The following is a 19,400-nucleotide window of genomic DNA, read 5'->3' as shown; positions in this document are numbered from 1 at the left end:
GCGTGTATGTATGTCTATATGTGTGTACATATATGTGCTATGTATGTGTGTCTGTTAACGGCGACAGCGTATGGACAGCTTTTCAATTTATTGTATCTTTTTCCAATGTTTACTTCTACTTTATTTTTATTATTTTTCTTTAGCTTTTCTTTCGCGCTTTTTATTGCAAGCAGTGGCTGCCATCCTCATTCTTAAATGAGTCTATGTAGTTATATAAATATTTAATTATACCGTGAGTGACCTTGATGTTGCTGTGACAGACATGGTAATTGGAGAGTCTAAAAAAGTAATAGCTTAAGTGGCAGTCGTTACTAATTAGTTAAAGTAAATGCACACCCACTACTTTTAGGGAGGAAATGTATAAAGTTTCATAGCATGTTTTATTATTTACAAGAATGTTAACCCTTTACTGTATATTGTTACAACTCTACGCACCATGGAAATGAGTACTACAATAAGAATAATATTTATATTAAAGCATGACATTATAAATAAATAACAATCTGCAGGCTTTATTTTACAAAGTGACATAACTTTTTTTACAGCCTACAGTTGCAAATTAACATATCGCCTTTACTTTAACTAAATAATTGAGGGTGAAAATGCGGAGTTAATAAAGCTGGCAAAGCAATTTTTCATAAAATTAACATCTGCTCGTGCCAGGTTAGTACGATTTCCATATAAATTTATAGTTTTAACTTTCTCGCTCTCTCTTTTTCAACGAAATTTTTTCTCATCGAGATTTATTAGCTCTTATGTATCAGAGTCTACTACAAATATCGTATTGTTACCTCTTATCAACAATACTATGTAAAATTATCCAGTTAATTATTTAAGACATTGCCATCAATTATTCCTCAAAAGTTTTTGATTTTGAGTTTAAATATAAAATAATAAGAAATAAACTTTGAAAACATTTAATAATTTTAAGATATATTTTAATGTACAAAATTTTTAAAGGGAAATATCTGCTGTTCCATTTTTGCTTTTTAATAAAATACACTTAAAAAAATTTAAGAAAAAAAATGTAATAAACAAAAATTAAATTTTTTTGCAAACAAACTTTGCTAAAAGTTTGGTAAGTTTTCTTAATTTTATTTTTTGTCATTTTTGAAAAATATGTTTTCCTGTTTTTCTTAACACTTGCTTATACTGCCACCTTTTCTTTTTTTTGTGGGCGAGGTAGGGTTCAAAATGCCTTAGCACTTACAGCGACCGTTGTCTACAGCGTCGAGTAGTGTGGCCACTAAACCCGGGGCTACTTTGCATTACTTCGAAAGGGTCCAGAACGGCATCCATCAAGGTCCAATTCTATTCAACCACGTCTCCATATTTGCAGCCAGCTTTCATGCTTCGCTTTGTTACACTGCGTCGAGGCCTGGATAGGATTTCGCGACCTTACAAGTTTGTATACTGGCCCAACGATCGCTGGGTTGGCGCGATGCCCATCTTTCCAGGAGCAGACCGCAGATAGTCCGGGGAGTCCCAATTCTCTCCCTTCGCGTGGAAATCAGCTCACTTGTCTGCCCAGCTCACCTGCCTCACAGTTTCCCGCAATGTCGCTGTAACAAGGAACCCAGATGAGGCTAATATCAAAGAATTCGGACGCACTCCAAAGTAACGTCAGGCATTCCCTGACCAGTTCCGAATGCACCGTCTGCCTTAAACACACTGCAGTGGCCCGGTAATATGAATTAGATTCTGATGGGGAGCTCCTCGCAAAAAACTCCTCCGCCAACATTTCCTTCCAACTTCGATCCATCCGTGAACAATTTCACCAGGCCCTGTGCCCAAGTGTAGCCCCTCGTCCACTCTTCCCTTGATGGAAGATGAGTTGAGAAGGTTCCGGTTGGACTAAGCGAGGGTATACACTGATCCGTTGACAGAGGGATGAACTCGAAGGTTCTAAGGATGCTTGAGTGCCCATAAGTGAGGTTGTGCTTATAGCCAGAGCCCCTCAGTCTCACTGCGGTACGTGTAGCGGCAATTCTGCCTGCGATGTCAACGCGTACCACATTTAACATTGCGTGGAGTGCCAGAGTAGGAGTCGTTCGAACCTCCCTACTGATTCCAGTGAGTGGCGACCTCTAAACTCTCTCCAGCTTCTTCACCAATGTCGTCCTCTCGAGTGAGTTCCACCAGACTATAACTCCATATAACAAGATAGGCTTTACAGTAGTATTATATAGCCAAAAAAAAACTCTAGACGAAAGGCCCAATCTTTTGCCCATTGAGCCCTTGCACCCATACAAGGCGATTGTTGCCCACCTCGCTCTTTCCTCAATATTGGGCTTCCATGTAAGCTTGCTGTCAAAGATAATACTTAGGTACCTCACCTTGTCAGAAAGCATCAGAGGAGCGCCCCCTAGTGAGGGAAGTTGAGCTCTGGGTATTTTATATATCCTCGTAAATAGGACGAGCTCCATCTTAAAAGGATTCACCGACAGGCCGCAATCCGTTGCCCATCTAACAACTACATTGAGATATCCCTGCATCAAGTTTTACAGAGTATCCTCAAATTTTCCTCTAACAGTTAGTACCACGACATCCGCATAGGCAATTACCCTGCAGTCCCCTTTACCAGCTTCTCCAGCAAGTCATTTACAACAACAACCCAGAGGAATGGTGAGAGAACATCACCTTGCGGAGTGTCCCTACTCCCCTGCCGGTGGATGGAGATACCTTTCCTATGATTTAAGAGATAAAATTTTCATTCACTCCAAGAAATATCAGCGCAAAAGGGTCAGAAAATGATTCATATATACAAAAACGAAATATTTTTTGAAGCATTCTAGAAGGGCATTTTTGGCAAACTGTTTTTTTAAAAGTAAGAGAAATACTACCATAAGCTGCCGTAAATGGGGCCTGCGTCACAATTTATAAACAAAAAGAACTTTCTGAAAGAAAAAAATCTTCAAAAAGCGTCCAGTATTGACAATATGGACTTAGCACAACTGATTACCATCTGATCCTGTTTATGGTGGCTGGTTTATCTATACACCAAGGAAAGCTTGAGAAAGTCGACTGTCCCAGTGTTTTGTCAATACTGACTTGAGTTTCTTAAGAGAGCGACGTAATGGAACAATCTTCAACATGGTAAGACGTTGTCGAACAAAACAGTGGATATTTAACATAAATCAGATCATTCTAACTAAGCTAAATAAAGCCTTTAATATTATGCAAAAATAAAAATTGCGTTCCATAAAATACAATCCAGTCTAATGTTCATACATTTATGTGATCGCAATGAATAGGTTCCAAAAACGTAACCTTTAGCTTGAACTAAGCTCTTTTAGGCAATTATCTTAACCTGCATGTTGGACCCCTCGGTGACCCCCGTAAAATTTTCTGATTAAAATTATTGTGGAACACTTAATCTCTCTGGTTGGCTTTTTTAGGAACCTTTCATTAAAGCTGTTTTGAGGACGCATCAAAAATGTAAATTTAATTATCTGAGAATTAAAATCCACATCCGAAAACTCCTCGTTAAATTTTCAGTAGAAGTTTGACAGCTGACATTTTTTATTTACCAAATATTTTCGATACTAATTACATTTTCGGCCAAACAGTTAAAACTTTAACACTCGTGTAAAAAAATTCTTTCACTCTGTTAGACTAGTGCATAGGTAGTGTCTTCGGCAAGGTTGGTCTGAGGGAGATCCTCTTTCATAAGCACTACCATTAGTTCGTGATAAGTAACCACCGTCGGGCTCTGTTATTTACTAATTTAGATCTTTGTTGGTCTTGTAGCACCAATGTATTAATATAGTAGTCTAGTGTACACTTTTTAATTTAATTTACGGATTGACAATTTTTAAATAATTAAAAATTTTCCTCTCTTTTACCACTGCGCGATAGCCAACCAAAATCCATCTTTTTCTAAAAATATAACCGATTTAAATATACGTGTTTTTGGTGCACTAAAAAATAATTTGGGGAAAAAATAGTTTTGAAAAGTATTGAAATTGCTTCCACCAACTTCTAATAAGAGCCACTTGATTGTATTTTCTCATGTCAAATTGAAGAAATCGCACCAAAGTCGTCTAAAATCTCATTTAGTTTCAAACGAACCCTAGAGCTACTAACCTGATGGAGCAAATAGTATTGAAATAAAATTAATCAGACCCCCCAAAATTAATTACAAATGTTTATATATAAATATATACCCTATGATCATAGTTAAATATAGTTATTGTAAATTTCAGGCAAATTTATTTTATCTCTTTCAAAATATGACCCGTCTGAAGCAACACACATGTGCCAACGTTTATCCCAGTCCTCCATGTAACGCTGGTAGGCCGACGAAGGGATGGCCTTCAGCTCCTTCGTCGCATTCTCTTTGAACTCTTCTATCGTATGAAGTGGTAACTTCAAATTGGGAAACAACAAGAAGTCGCACTGGGCCATATCAGGTGAATACGTTGCTTGCACGATGGTATTTAGTTGGAGTTTGGTCAAATAATCCAGCACAATTTGGGCTCGGTGTGATGGCGCGTTTTCATCATGCAAAATACAAGAATTGTTTGCCACATTTCTGGCCGTTTGCGACGTACAGCATCTCTCAAACGCTTCAAACTGATAAATAATATTCTTGTTTGACTGTCTGGCCTGATGGAAGGAATTCATGGTGCACTACGCCTTGACAATCGAAGAAAACAGTCAACATCACCTTCACTTTTGAGTGGCATTGGGGCGACTTTTACGGTTTCGGCTCGTCTTCGAAGCGCCACTCAGACGATTGTTGCTTGGTTTCTATGTAAAATTCGTAGACCCATGTCTTATTACCCGTAATTATCCATTTCATGAAGGTTGGATCACTTTGGGCTTCTGAAATCATCTCCTCAGCAAATGTTTTTCGGTGGTGTTTTTGCACGAAATTCAGGTCCTTGGGAACGAGCCTGGTTGTAACGCGTATCATTCCCAAAACATCAACCACAATGTGTTGCGCCGTTCCATATGAAATGCGAAGTTCACTAGAAATCTCTCTTAAGCTGGTATGACGATTTTCAAGCACGATTTTTTTTCACTTTCTTCACGTTTTCATCGGTGTTCGACGTAGATGGGCGTCCGGAACGAGGCAAATCTTCCACCACTGTACGACCACCTTTAAAGCCTTTATATCATTCGTGTGTTCTTGTTCTTGATAGAGCAGATTCGCTTAATGCTTTTTTCAATATTTTCAGTGCACCAGAACATGAAATTTCGTTCGCAACAGAAAATTTCAAACAAACTCTTTGTTCAACAAAATTATCCATGGTAACAGATGTGTGTCTTATAGTCCTACCAACATAAGAAAAAAATATGGACCGGTTCCCACGTGCGTGGTTTGTTTAAATTAAATATTCCCGGTACTTTTTAATCATAGGGTATATGTACATATACATTCGAGCGGTGCCTTTTATATTTCGGAATTTGGCAACCCTGGTGTTGCAATCTGGCAACTGACAGCTGTATCGCAAAGTTTGACATTTTTTGGCTTTTACGTACTCAGAACGTTTTGAAATACCAGCGCTATTTGTGTTGTTTACAGTAACTTAAAAGATTCATCTCGGTCCAAAAATGGAATTAAATCGTGAACATTTTCGTGCGATTATTTTTTACAACTTTCGACGTGCATTAACTCAGCAACATTACATGGATGAACTTAATTCACTTTTTGGCGATGAAACTCCATCAAGGACCAGTGTTTATCGATGGTATGGTGAATTCAATCGTGGTCGTAGTTCACTCCAAGACGAATTTCGTGAAGGTCATCCAAAATCAGTTGTTGTTCCGAAAACCATTGATGCTGTGTGCGAACTGATATTGCAAGATCGTCATGTGACCTATCGTGCGATTGAGACAATCTTAGGCATTAGTGGGACCAGCATACATTCAATATTGCATAAACATTTGACTGTCAAAAAAATTTGTTCGCTTTGGATCCCACACAATTTGTCAATTGCTCAAAAAAAGGCTCGTGTCGATTGGTCGAAGGAAATGTTCAAAAAATACGATCGCGGGGCTTCGAAACACGTCTATGACATCGTGACAGGTGATGAATCATGGATTTACGCGTATGAGCCCGAAAGTAAACAGCAGTCGACTGTATGGGTGTTTCAAGCTGAGCCAAATGCAACAAAAGTTGTTCGCGCACGAAGCACTTCCAAGCAAATGGTCGTCTGTTTTTCGGAAGAACTGGACATGTCGCAACCGTACCACTAGAACAGCGCAGAACAGTAAATTCTGAGTGGTACCAAACCAATCGCCAAAGACGGATCACTCTTCACCAGGACAATGCAAGCTCTCACACATCGGCTCAAACAACTGCATTTTTGAGCACCCAAAACATCGAATTAATGGGTCATCCGCCGTATAGTCCTGACTTGGCACCGAATGACTTCTTTTTATTCCCGTACGTAAAAAACAAACTGAGAAGTCAACGTTTTTCGACACCTGAAGAAGCGGTTGCGGCATTCAGAATGCATCTTTTGGAGGTACCTCATTCAGAGTGGCAAAAGTGCTTCGACAATTGGTTCAAACGCATGCAAAAGTATACTGACCTTCATGGAGAATATTTTGAAAAACAATAAAGTGATTTTCGGTGATTAAAATTTGTTTTTGTTCTCTAATCCCGACAAATAAAAGGCACCCCTCGTATATCTAATATGTTTTTAGCATTTTCGGGTGCTGTGGAATGGGGCAATTAAATCAATTTATACATTATTTAAAACTTCATTTTGGAGTGCAACTCAAAAGTCATTATCAGAAATTTAGCGCTTTTTGACTATAGGAGAAAGTACTACTTATTTTCTTCACACAACTATACATTCATTCAAGTGCCATCTGCATAAAAAAACGTCAGTTTCCATGAACCATAATGTCAGGCGCAAAATGCTTCCGGTCTCCGTTTAATGTATTGCGACGAGAACACAGCTCGACAGATGGCAACCAACAAAGTTGCGAATGCACCAGCAGTCACAGGAATTCGAGAACATGGAACAACAACAATGGTAGTTCACTAAAAGCTGTTGCAAAGCGATTTACAACTTGTTGCAAACGTACAAGCTGTTGCATTATATTTCGCTGCTACTTTTTTATATAATTTTTTTTCTCAGTTCTTCTAGTTTACTATGGTCCATGCATCTACGTTTGCATAACTTTCCTTAGTAGTTGTAGCAATTGTTCATGTTACAATAACTACTATTCATGCTTAAGTGCCTTAAAGTATGCTCGTACGTGCTATGCAAACTTTCTATGTCGTTTCTTATTGACTCAAAGCGAGTTTTGCTCAACCCTCCTTAACTTTTTATTAACACTTTCGTGGCTCTTCAGTTGCATTTATTATGAAGTAGAAAATTTTGCGATGGAACATGAACTATAAGATATTTCATGTAATAGGGTGGGTCATATCGTATGGAATGATATTTTCAGTGTATAACAAATTTTCAAAATATATATTTTCCCTAAGATTTGTGGATTAGCACCCATGAATTCAAAAAATGTTTAGGATTAGCAAAAAGAAATATTTTCCAATGCGTTCTTCCACTTCAAATATTGAAAATAAATAATGTTTAAGGGGTATTTTACGTGAAAGATACGAAGTTACTACAAAATTAAGCACCATATTTGAAGATTTATAATTTTTGCACATGAAGTCGGACGTCAATCATATTTGTCACTCGTGTTGTAGACAGCTGAAGTACACAAAAATAAAATAGTAATCTCTTTTTTTATGTAGTACATAAGTTATTCAAAAGCAAAATCGGATATATAACAAATCTTTTTAGTACTCCCTGCCATAGCCCGTGATGTAATATTTAAAAAATTGAGATGTGTGGATAAATAATCTGTTTAGTTATTTCAAGCGGCCGCCGTAGCCGAATGGATAGATTTATGCCTCCAATAACTTCAACTATTCCAAAAAATTACCTCAAATTATAGAAGAGCTTACGTTTAAAAGGTTTACATAAAGATGTTTAAAAATTATAATTGTAAAAACGATTATTTTAAATGTGAGCTAATAGATCAAAATGTTCTATAAAAATACTCGTATATTCGATGAAATTTTACTGCATATACCTTAACTTTTCATTTCGGTCAAATATATGTATACCTTAATAATTTTTACCAGTTTTTGTAAACTTTCGAAAACGATTTCTCTCCTTGATTGACGGGATAACCGCTTAACAAAGCGCGCCAGTCGTTTGTTTCTCATGCTAACCGGTGTCAAGTTTAGTCCTTCTACCCCCAACTTACACGAGCGATTTCATGTAGAAACAATTGCAAAAAAGTAGTTGAAAATTTTTTATTTTGCAAAAAACAAAAAGTGCGAAACAGGTTTTTTTACTCAAAAATTCATTACTCAAAAACAACTCGTTTTAGCTACTGGGCATTCAGCTCAATTGAAGTTTGAGATGTCCTCTTGATTTGGAAAAAGTTTCGATTTTTTTTTTTATGCAAAATAAAAAATGTTCAACTCCTTTTTTGCAATTATTTCTACACGAAGTCGCTCGTACAAGTAATTACGATAATTTTGATCCCAATATCATTAAAATAGGTTCATTTTTGACTAAGTTATGAGCATTTAAACAAAAAAGTTTCTTATATAATTAAAAAAAATCGATTTTGAGCCGAAAAACAAAATTGCCGATAAATCTTGAAAAAAAAAATTTTTCGGGCGAACAAAAAATACGTGTCTTATTATTTTGGCCAGAGAGCAAAATATTTGAGTTACATCGAAATCGAAGAACCTGACCCGAATAGCCCGGTTGAATTGAAATGGAAAGCATCAGAGATAGTTTTCTTCTTACTCTGCTACCACCAGCTGGTACACAGTACTACAGAGCCGCATCGAATACCTAGCCCACGGGCCTGGATCTTTATTTGTTACACTATGTCCATGTCGCCGTAAAGCTAATAAAGCGCACTGTTCCATAGTGTGCGATACTCGGCGTCATCAACGTGCACAGGTCCAACAATCTTTCGCAGAATCTTACTCACAAACACTCCAAGGGACGCCACATCAGATGTTGTCATCGTCCGGGCTTCTGCGACATACAATAGGACGAGGTATGATGAGGGACTTATAAAGTGTTAGTTTTTTTCGTGCAAAGAAGATTTTGCTACTCAGTTACCTACTTAATCCAAAGTAGTACTTGTTGGCAAGGATTTTAAGGCTGAAATACGAAGTCTCTTATTATCTACTTTGAAATCATAACTGCCAACAGTGACATGGGTGCCGATTCGTGTTTATTTGACTAAAGGAAGTGATTCGTCTTGTCTTCATTCACCATGAGACTCAATCGTTTTGCTTCTATATTCAGCTTAGAAAAGACAGAAAGCCATTTAGACCGAAATATTTCGACGGAAGTCTTGACACATAATGAATTTTATAATTCCATATGAAAAGCCGCTAATTTTTTCTCGAATCCCCCGGGATAATATCTAAGAAATTACTTCACACCTCGTTTAAGCTTTAAACTGTAAGTAAAAATGTGTATTAAATCGTAGCATTTTGGAAAGTGAACTGTAAAACTGCATGGCGTACATGGAATATTGAAAAAACATTATTTTAAGTTGTAAAATATTATCTCTTATTTATTTAATTATTTTATTCAGAAAACATTCTATGAATTTCTCGTTGAAGTCGGAACAGGGATTTTTTATACATTTGACAAGCTTTTACAATATATTCATCAAAATCTAGTTCGTCAATTTAAAGCAGACCCCTCCGAAAACGTACTCCCATCTTTATGTCCATGTTCCAATTCTTGAAACAATTGTTAAGCTCTATTATCTTTGCGACCTTCTCACACAGCGTTTTTAGTTAAACGTTTTCTGTGAACTAGAAATTATGTCACCAGAGTTTTAATAGTGCATTTAATAAGCATAAATCTCAGACAGAGGTAGGTTACGTCACACCAAAATGCTTAGAGTGGGCAATACGTGCTCGAAATTTGTCTCGATTGACAAAAAACAGATGTTTTGGAAATGTACCAGCTCTAATTTCAATGGTTCTTGAAGAGCATATCGCTAAAAATCCAAAAATAGTAATGCCACCGTGGTATTCACTTGAGTTAACATCCTGTGGCCTCTTTAAGCCGAAAGGAGCCCTTAAGAATACCGGTTTGGCATTATTAAGGAAGTAAAAACCGAATCTTTGCTCTATACACTAGGGCAGTAAACCTTTATGCGCCATTTAAAAATGGATTTCAGGGGAGAAGTGCTGCCAGTAGTACATTTCAGTAAGCTCAATTAACCCTCCTTTAAAAACATGATACCCAATGAGACTGGAGCTTAACATGTGTAAAATAAAAATAGTGAAAATGAATGCCCTAATATTTATGTAAATGGAATATTTGCCCGAGTATGACAAGCGAAACGAAACTCATTAAGTATGAGAACTTTCTTTATAGTCCTACAAGTACTCAGGTGTACTCTCTGTCTGAGCGTTTGTATTGCATCATAAAGCGCTTTTATTATATATAAAGTAATATAATATATTAAATAAATCAATATTTAACACCTTCCCGCCGGCGCTGTTATTCATGGTCTTCGCCCACAGACGGCAACGTTTACATCTTTTCGCTCTATCGGAAGCGATTGCAGGTTATATGGGAGGTTGAATTAGTTTTAAAGGTGACACACAGATGGCGCTATTTATCACTTTATCGCGTTGGCAATACTGAATATATATTCATGACAAAGTCTCATCCCTAGGCTTTGTTTATCAGTATCTGTCATTTCGCTGAAGTATAAACAACGCAGTGTTTTCGTGCTCCGAGTATGTCAACTTTCGTGCCGTCGAAACGCAATTTGCGGGAAGCTTTGCTTTTCTGCTTCAATTTGAAAAAAATACAGCCCAAGCCCGTGAATTGCTGCAGGAGGCCTACCCAGACCATACTCCGTCGATTTCAACATGTGAGTACTGGTTTCGACGATTCAAAAGTGGTGATTTTCACTCCGAAGACAAGGAGCGTCTTGGCCAGCCCAAAAAGTTCGAGGACGCGGAATTGGGGGAATTGGTAAACGAGGACTCGTGCCAAACCCAAGAAGAGCTTGCTGAATCATTGGGCGTTGATAAATCAACCGTTTGCAAGCGTCTAAAAGCGATGGGAATGATCCAAAAGCAAGGACATTGGGTCCCGTACGAGTTGAAGCTGCGCGACGTCGAACGGATTTTTTGGAAGGGTTTTTTGCATCGGGTGGTGACTGGCGACGAAAAATGGATCCACTACGATAACCCAAAACGCAAAAAATCATGGGGTTTGTCCGGCCACGCATCAACGTCGACGGCCAAGCAGAATATTCACGGCAAGAAAATCATGCTCTGCATTTGGTGGGATCAGGTCGGCGTCGAATATTTTGAGCTGCTCCAACCGGGCGAAAAAATCACGGGGGATCGTTACCGGCTGCAATTGATGCGTTTAAGCTGGGCATTGAAAGAAAAACGGCCGGAAACGGTAAAAAGGCACGACAAGGTTATTTTGCAACATGACAACGCTCGGCCGCATGTTGCTCAACCTGTTAAAAAATACCTTGGAACTCTTGGCTGGGAAGTGTTACCCCACCCGCCGTATAGTCCAGACATAGCTCCCTCCGATTATCATTTGTTCCGGCATATGAGTCTCGATTTGGCGGACCAGCGGTTCTCCTCGTACGAGGCTACCAAAATATGGGTTGAGTCATGGATAGCCAAGCAGCGGCCAGAATTTTGGAGAAACGGTATCCGGAAATTGCCCGAAAGATGGGCGAAAGTTGTAGCTAGCGATGGCCAATACTTCGAATAAAATATTTTGTACCGTTTTTTCACAATAAAGCCCCAAATCTTCGAAAAAAACCTTTAAAACTAATTCAACCTCCAATATAAAACGAAATTTTTTCATAAGGATAGTCGTTTATGGCTTCTCATCTCATAGGTACCGTCTAATAAAGTACCATTGGTGGTACACGCCGTCCCATGAAGCAATCTTGAGCGAGCCACCGGTGATACGCGCCGCCCCATGAAGCAGACTTGTGCGAGCCACCGGTGGTACGCGCCGCCCCATGAAGCAGACTTGTGCGAGCCACCGGTGGTACGCGCCGGCGTGAACGTGTTAAGAAAATATTTTCATATTCGCAATGTGAACAGGTGGTCGTTTTTTCTCACATTGCCTTGATTCAGTTTATAGAGCGGTACAACTTTCTTTTAAATCCACCAATTACACTACAGATTAAATATCGAGTTCTAAAATGTCTGTGTTCCGTTTTTTAAAACAGGTAATTTTTTCAAAATATTTCGATTTGATGTTCCCATTATTTCTTATGCAACTGTCTGTAAAAACAAACGAAAAACGTTTCATCAAACCACAGTGACGGTCGAAGATGCCTTCGCTGTTGATCGATCGTAACAGAAAAATAAATGAAATACAGTGATTTTCCAACGGATCAATGCAAAATATTGATTGAAATGGATCTTAAATTACCCAAAATTGGAAAGAAATTGATTTTAATCCGTTAAGAATGAATTATCTTCTTTGTTAGTATAAACTTTTGAAAAAATTGTAATTTCAAGTGAGGCTGCAATTTTTTCGTAATCACAATCCAAAATTAAGTTTTCTTGTATCGGCGTTTTTTTGTGTGTAATAAATATTAGCTTCACTGTAGTAATTTTTAGGCTTCCTATTGAAATAATTTGTTTTTAATTAAATAACTGTTTTTAAATATAACAGCACAAACAATTGCTCCATATACGTCATCAAGATGGAGAAGATGATTGGCGATTCCGAGCTAGCGTTCATAGGTTACCTCGAAATACGCTCTTCACAAGACTCAGAATGTTATGGGAAAATTTTTTATGAGAGATATTTATGAACACAAAATTTTAGAGATTTCTACCTGGTTCTAATTTTGGCTGAGTTCTCCAACCTACCGATTGAAGCGCTACTGGAATACTTTAATTTTAGACTAACACAACGGCTCGTATCATGTCAGAGATCGACAACAAGTTTTTACAATTGTATTGCTCCAGGTGTATAAAGTCAATTGTATGATAATTCTTTGATAATGCGAAAATGTATAAGGAGGCTTAAGAAGTTAAAAAATATATTGGGAAACCAGCACGTAGTGGCGTAGTCATAGTAATTAGTGGCAATGTCAGAATATTCAGAGAGTTTAACATTTCCCATCTCATGTGGCCAACCTGTACTACAGGGTGGGCCATATAGCGTTTGCTTTTTGAACCACCTATTTTTTTGAGAATGATAACACAAATGACATGTCAAATGGGACTCTATACGCTTGAACAAAATTGGGAAATATTGAAAACCTATTTCCAAAGTGGTGAGTCTTCTTCTTCTTTCTGAGTTTCACATCGGTGGCTACGTCAATACGCAAAATTGTTGGATTTGGAGCTCAGAAAATCCACACGTTACTGTAGAGAAGCAAATGCATCCACAACGAGTCACTGTATGGTGCGGATTTTAGTCTGGCGGCATCATCGGGCCATTTTTTTTCGAAAATGAGCGAGGAGCCGCGGTTACTGTAAATGGCGAACGTTACCGTGACATGCTCAACGAGTTGTTTCCAAAAATTAAAGAGGATGACATGCACGACATTTGGTTTCAACACGACGGTGCAACTTGTCACATGGCCAAAGTTACATTCGAACTTTTGGCTACCGTTTTTGAATTCCGATACCAATTGGCCGCCTCGGAACTGTGATTTAAGCCCGTTGGACTATTTTTTGTGGGGAGCCGTTAGAGGAAAAATGCTATGCGAACCATGCAGAGACGATTGATGGTTTAAAACACGAAATCGAAGTAGCCGTTCATGAAATTGGAGCCCAAACAATCGAAAATGTGCTTAAAAATTGGGTTGATCGAATGGCCTACTGTAAAGCCAGTCGTGGCAGTCATTTGAACGTTATTATTTTTCATTCATAAATGACAATATTCAATCTTCAAAACAAAAAAAAGTTTGAAAAAATATTTATTAGTTTTTTTTGATAGCCTATTCAAAAAGCAAATTTTACATGGCCCACCCTGTATAAAAAACTAAAACAAAGTATTCTACTAAAAATGTTATTATATTCTAAAAACAAAGTTTTTTATACAAATTTGCCGAGCAAGTCTAAAAATGTGCTATTACATACAACGAACACATTACTCAAAACCTTGTTTGCTCTACTTTAGGTCGAAGAAAAATTTGCCCACCCTAATATTTACATATACTGGTAGAGAATGCATTTGTATGTCTTTGCCCATCAATATGGCGATGTTCTAAACTGTTTTTCTCTTAACTTTCGTAGTTTATTTTAGATGCGAGTATTTTACAGAAATCCCTCTCAAATGGATTTCTAGCTAAATTATCCATAAACGCATTTATTTTTAGCTCAAAGCTCATTGAACCTGCCCACACATGTCGCATTAGAACGTAAATGCACATCTAATATTGTCGACCCACTAGCTGGAAAAAAACTTTCGAGCACAATCTATTTACATTCACTTTTTAAATAGCTACTGCCTCTTTCCAAAAATAAAACTATAGCAGCCCGAGAAAATAAACTGCAAAAAATTATTGAAGCGCAATCAAAGTGAACGTATCAATACACGCTCTAAAGGAACACAAATTTCATAATGTAAAGGAGAACAATATGTCGTTGGATATCGAAGTATTTTTATCGGATATGACAGCCAGCGTTAGCTATCTCAAGGCCAGCCGAAGTTGGGGCCTTTGCGCGCCGTGTTTTGTCACAAAAGTCAACTCTGCTATACGAGAAGTTAAAGTTCAATCACGCAAAACGTTTGACTGAAATTGTACCGTGTTTCACGTTTGATAAACTTTTCCAACAGGGCCTCTACTAAACTTAGTATCATATTAAAAAGTGCAGTTCAAGGTAAAAAGTAATAGAAAGATATTGCAGTTCGTGCGAAATGCTACCTTGGAAGCATCAGCAGGTGCGGCAGAGCTGCGCAAGCAATTCCAAGAAATGAAATTGGGAGAATTGCATTTATTGATTCTCATTTTTCGCAAACTTTCTAGCTGCCAAAATAAGGCTGCAAAGTTTCGAAGGTCTGTTAGGCTGGTAGCACAAGTAGTAGGAGCATGGCATTAAAAATGTAAGAAAGTACCAAAGCGGCTATAAGTCTTATTTCATAATTTTGTAATGCAAAATTTTCGTAAATTTAAAAAAGGCTTCCTAGAACCATTGGAATACATCAAAAAATTCCATCATTTATTTTGAAATTTGCCAAACAAATTATTTTTAAAATGCTTGCATAAAGAAAAAAAAACAAAGAGTTCTCGAAGTTAGTTCCCAAATATTTTTCCTTTGTTAGTTTATTGTAAGCACATTCCCAAAACACAAGTATGTATACTCTCAAATACGAACGCCCTCCTTTAAACTTGTCGCACATACAATTTTACTCATTTTTTGTTAAGGCAGAAATAAATGTCCTTTTTTGAAGAATTATCTGAAAATTCTACTGTAATTTAATAGGACTATCAATAAGTTCGTGCGGTTTTTTTTCGAAATTTGAAACTTTATTGACGTAAAATGGTTACAAATTTAATATTCAAAATATTGGCCATCGCTTACTACTACTTTTTCCCATCTTTCTGGCAATTCACGGATTCCCTTTGTGAAAAATTCGGTCGGTTTTGCCGCAATCCACGAATCGATCCATTTTTTGACTTCATCGTAATTACGGAAGTGCTGGTCAGCCAGGCCATGTTGCATCGATCGGAAGATATAGTAATCGGATGGCGCAAGGTCTGGACTATACGGCGGGTGGGGTAGGACATCCCATTTGAGCGTTTCTAAGTATGTTTTGACCACTTGTGCAACATGTGGCCGAGCATTGTCATGTTGCAAAATAACTTTGTCGTGTCTATCGGCGTATTGCGGCCGTTTTTCTCGCAGTGCTCGGCTCAAACGCATCAATTGTCGTCGGTAGACATCCCCCGTAATCGTTTCATTCGGTTTCAGTAGCTCATAATACACAACACCCAGCTGGTCCCACCAGATACACAGCATAACCTTCAGGCCATGAATATTCTGCGCCGACGTCGATGTTGAAGCATGGCCAGGGTATCCATACGTTGCCCGACGTTTTGGATTGTCGTAATGGACCCACTTTTCATCGCCAGTCACAATTCGATGCAAAAAACCCTTTCTTTTGTGCCGTTGAAGCAGTTGTTCGCATGCCATAAAACGGCGTTCAACGTCTCTTGGCTTCAATTCATACGGCACCCAATGGCCTACCTTTCGGATCATTCCCATGGCTTTTAAACGTTTGGAAATGGTTGATTGATCAACTCCCAAAGTTTTTGCAACCTCTTCTTGCGTTTGAGCCGGATCTTGATCGAGCAATTCCTCCAATTCGGTATCCATGAACTTTGGCGGCACACCCTCGCGTTCTTCGTCTTCCAAGCCAAAATCACCACTTTTAAAGCGTGCAAACCACTTCTGGCACGTTCGCTCAGATAGAGCATGCTCACCATAAACTTCCACCAAGATACAATGACTTTCGGCTGCTTTTTTCTTCATATTAAAATAATGAAGAAGAATTCCCCGCAAAAACACATTATTTGGCACGAAATTCGACATTTTCAAGTGTGGTAAAAATATTGTTGTTTACGCTTCAAATAAAAAACTTATACTGACGTTTGTGCCTTACGACAGTAGCTCTCCAATGAATGTTTGGAAATGTGGATCGATGGAATAATAATCAAGTTACGCCATCTGTTGTAAAACCGGACGAACTTATTCATAGTCCTATTATTTATTACAGATTATCCTAATGCAAATAACTAAAAAAATGAAAAAAAAAATGTATAAGTATGTCCATTCTCTTAGGGGTAGACAAGTATTTCTGTCGTTTAAGAGTAATTGCTTATATTGACGGCGTCTGTGTTTTCGGTAAATCTCAATTTCTTTTAATCTTGTTGTACTTAAAAAGAATTTGTAGTATAAAAACTATTATAATTTTTTCCTTCCACTGTAAAAAAAACTGAGGCTTACTAGACTATGACGTTATTGTATAAAATTGGTTGCAAATTTAAGATTTTATAGAAGCTTTCCTGTTCTAGTCGTTGTTCTGTGTAAATAATTAAAATGAATAGGAATGTGTATGTATATGAAAGGTATAAAAAATTTCACAAAAGAACGATGAAGGAACTCGAATTATTTTCCTAAAAATCGTGCAAAAGAAGTAATAATGAAATTCATACAGGGTGGGCCATATAGCGTTTGCTTTTTGAACCACCTACTTTTTTGAGGCTGGTAACACAAATGACATGTCAAATGTGTTCATAATTTACAATACTTAAAGGTTTGACATTTACGAAATGAGATGCTATACGCTTGAACAAAATTGGGAAATATTGAAAACGTACTTCCAAAGTGGTGAGTCTTCTTCTTCTTTTCTGATTTTCACATCGGTGGCTACGTCAATAAACAAAATCGTCGGATTTGGGGATCAGAAAATCCACTCGTTACTGTAGAGAAGCAAATGCATCCACAACGAGTCACTGTTTGGTGCGGATTTTGGTCTGGCAGCATCATCGGGCCATTTTTTTTCGAAAATGAGCGAGGAGCCGCGGTTACAGTAAATGGCGAGCGTTACCGTGACATGCTCAACGAGTTGTTTCCAAAAATTGAAAAGGATGACATGGACGACATTTGGTTTCAACAGGACGGTGCAACTTGTCACACTGCCAAAGTTACACTCGAACTTTTGGCTACCGTTTTTGAATTCCGATATCAATTGGCCGCCTGTGATTTAAGCCCGTTGGACTTTTTTTTGTGGAGAGCCGTTAAAGACAAATGCTATGCGAATCATCCAGAGACGACTGATGCTTTAAAACACGAAATCGAAGTTGCCATTCATGAAATTGAATCCCAAACAATCGGAAATGTGCTTAAAAATTGGGTTGATCGAATAGCCTACTGTAAAGCCAGTCGTGGCAGCCATTTGAACGATAGTATTTTCCATTCATAAATGACAATATTCAGTCTTCAAAATAAAAAAAAGTTTGAAAAAATATTGATTAGTTTTCTTTTATAGCCGATTCGAAAAGCAAATTTTCCATGGCCTACCCTATATTACCTAAGAGTTTATAAAAAACAAAAGCAACTCATTTTTATTACAAAAAAAATAAAATTAGAGTACAGTGAAAATAATTCACAAGTGCAAAACAAATAAAAGTTTAAACTGAAATTAGGAAAAAAATGATTTTGCAACTATTCATCACTACTTGATAGCATGAGTGCACGTTTAATACAAAATGCTACCGTATGCCATGCAAAAAAACCATGGTACATTTACAAATAATAGCCAGTCTTTGCATCTGCGGGGCGCTGAGGACCACAGCCAGAGAGGCACTAAACATTATGCTTAACCTATTACCAATACATCATTTCGGCAAGCAAACATCTGCCAAAGCGGCTTTCAGATTAAGAGAAATCGTTCTACTCAGAATAAACCAGAGAGCGCATTCTTCAATTTCTAGAAAAATTCCCCTGCATTCCTGTTAGAATGGATTTCTGTAAGACCAAGGATATCTACTTAGATAAATCCTTCGTGACAGCATTTTCTTCCGAAGAGGAATGGTATGGAGAGATTATTGTTAAGGAAAATTATATAAACATCTGTACAGATGGCTTAAAACTAGACAACAGAGTTAGCCAATCTTTTCGCCTACCTGATCATTGCAGTGTATTTCAGGCGGAAGTCACTGCCATAAAAGAGGGACTTACGGTAATAAAAACGAGAGTATTATCCACAAATGAAATCTTCATACACTCGGAGAGTCAAGCAGCAATAAAAGCGCTAACATCTAAAATACACTCGTCAAAAACAGTCATAGATTGTTTTAAATTTCTAAATGACGTATCAAAATACCAGAAAGTACACCAGGCCACAGGAACATAGCAGTGAATTGCAAGGCAGATGTACTTGCTCGGATCGGTACAACGATCGACGTCCAAGTGGACAAGACGCTGATACCCATGCTTTTAGCCACTTATAAATTACTGACAGATAGAGAAACCATCAATAAGATAAATACAAGTTGGAAAAACCTCTCAACATGCGAACTATGCAGACTGACATGGCCGAAATGGAACACGGGCCGATCTAAAAGCTTACTAAGATTTAAGAGAGAAACTATATTATGTATAAGAGAAATGATAGGTCTAAGTGTGTCATTGCGACAGCCACCTCACCTACCTACCGTATGCCAGATTTTTTTGTTTTTCCTTGTTCACTCCTCTCGGCAGCATGGGGTCTCGACAAGATTGGTCTTGCGTTGGTTTCGTTAATCTATTTGATTTCTGACAGGGTAGGTGATTAGCCTGCCACTATCAGTCCTAAGTATTGGGAATGTCCACCTGTCGTTGCTTAGGAACAACGCCTTCTTACTGCTTGAAGCTAAAT

This window comes from Anastrepha ludens, chromosome 2 (assembly GCF_028408465.1).
Source record: "Anastrepha ludens isolate Willacy chromosome 2, idAnaLude1.1, whole genome shotgun sequence".
Classification (NCBI taxonomy): Eukaryota; Metazoa; Arthropoda; class Insecta; order Diptera; family Tephritidae; genus Anastrepha; species Anastrepha ludens.
The sequence above is the reverse complement of the archived record's forward strand: the minus strand, read 5'-3'. Positions refer to the sequence as shown.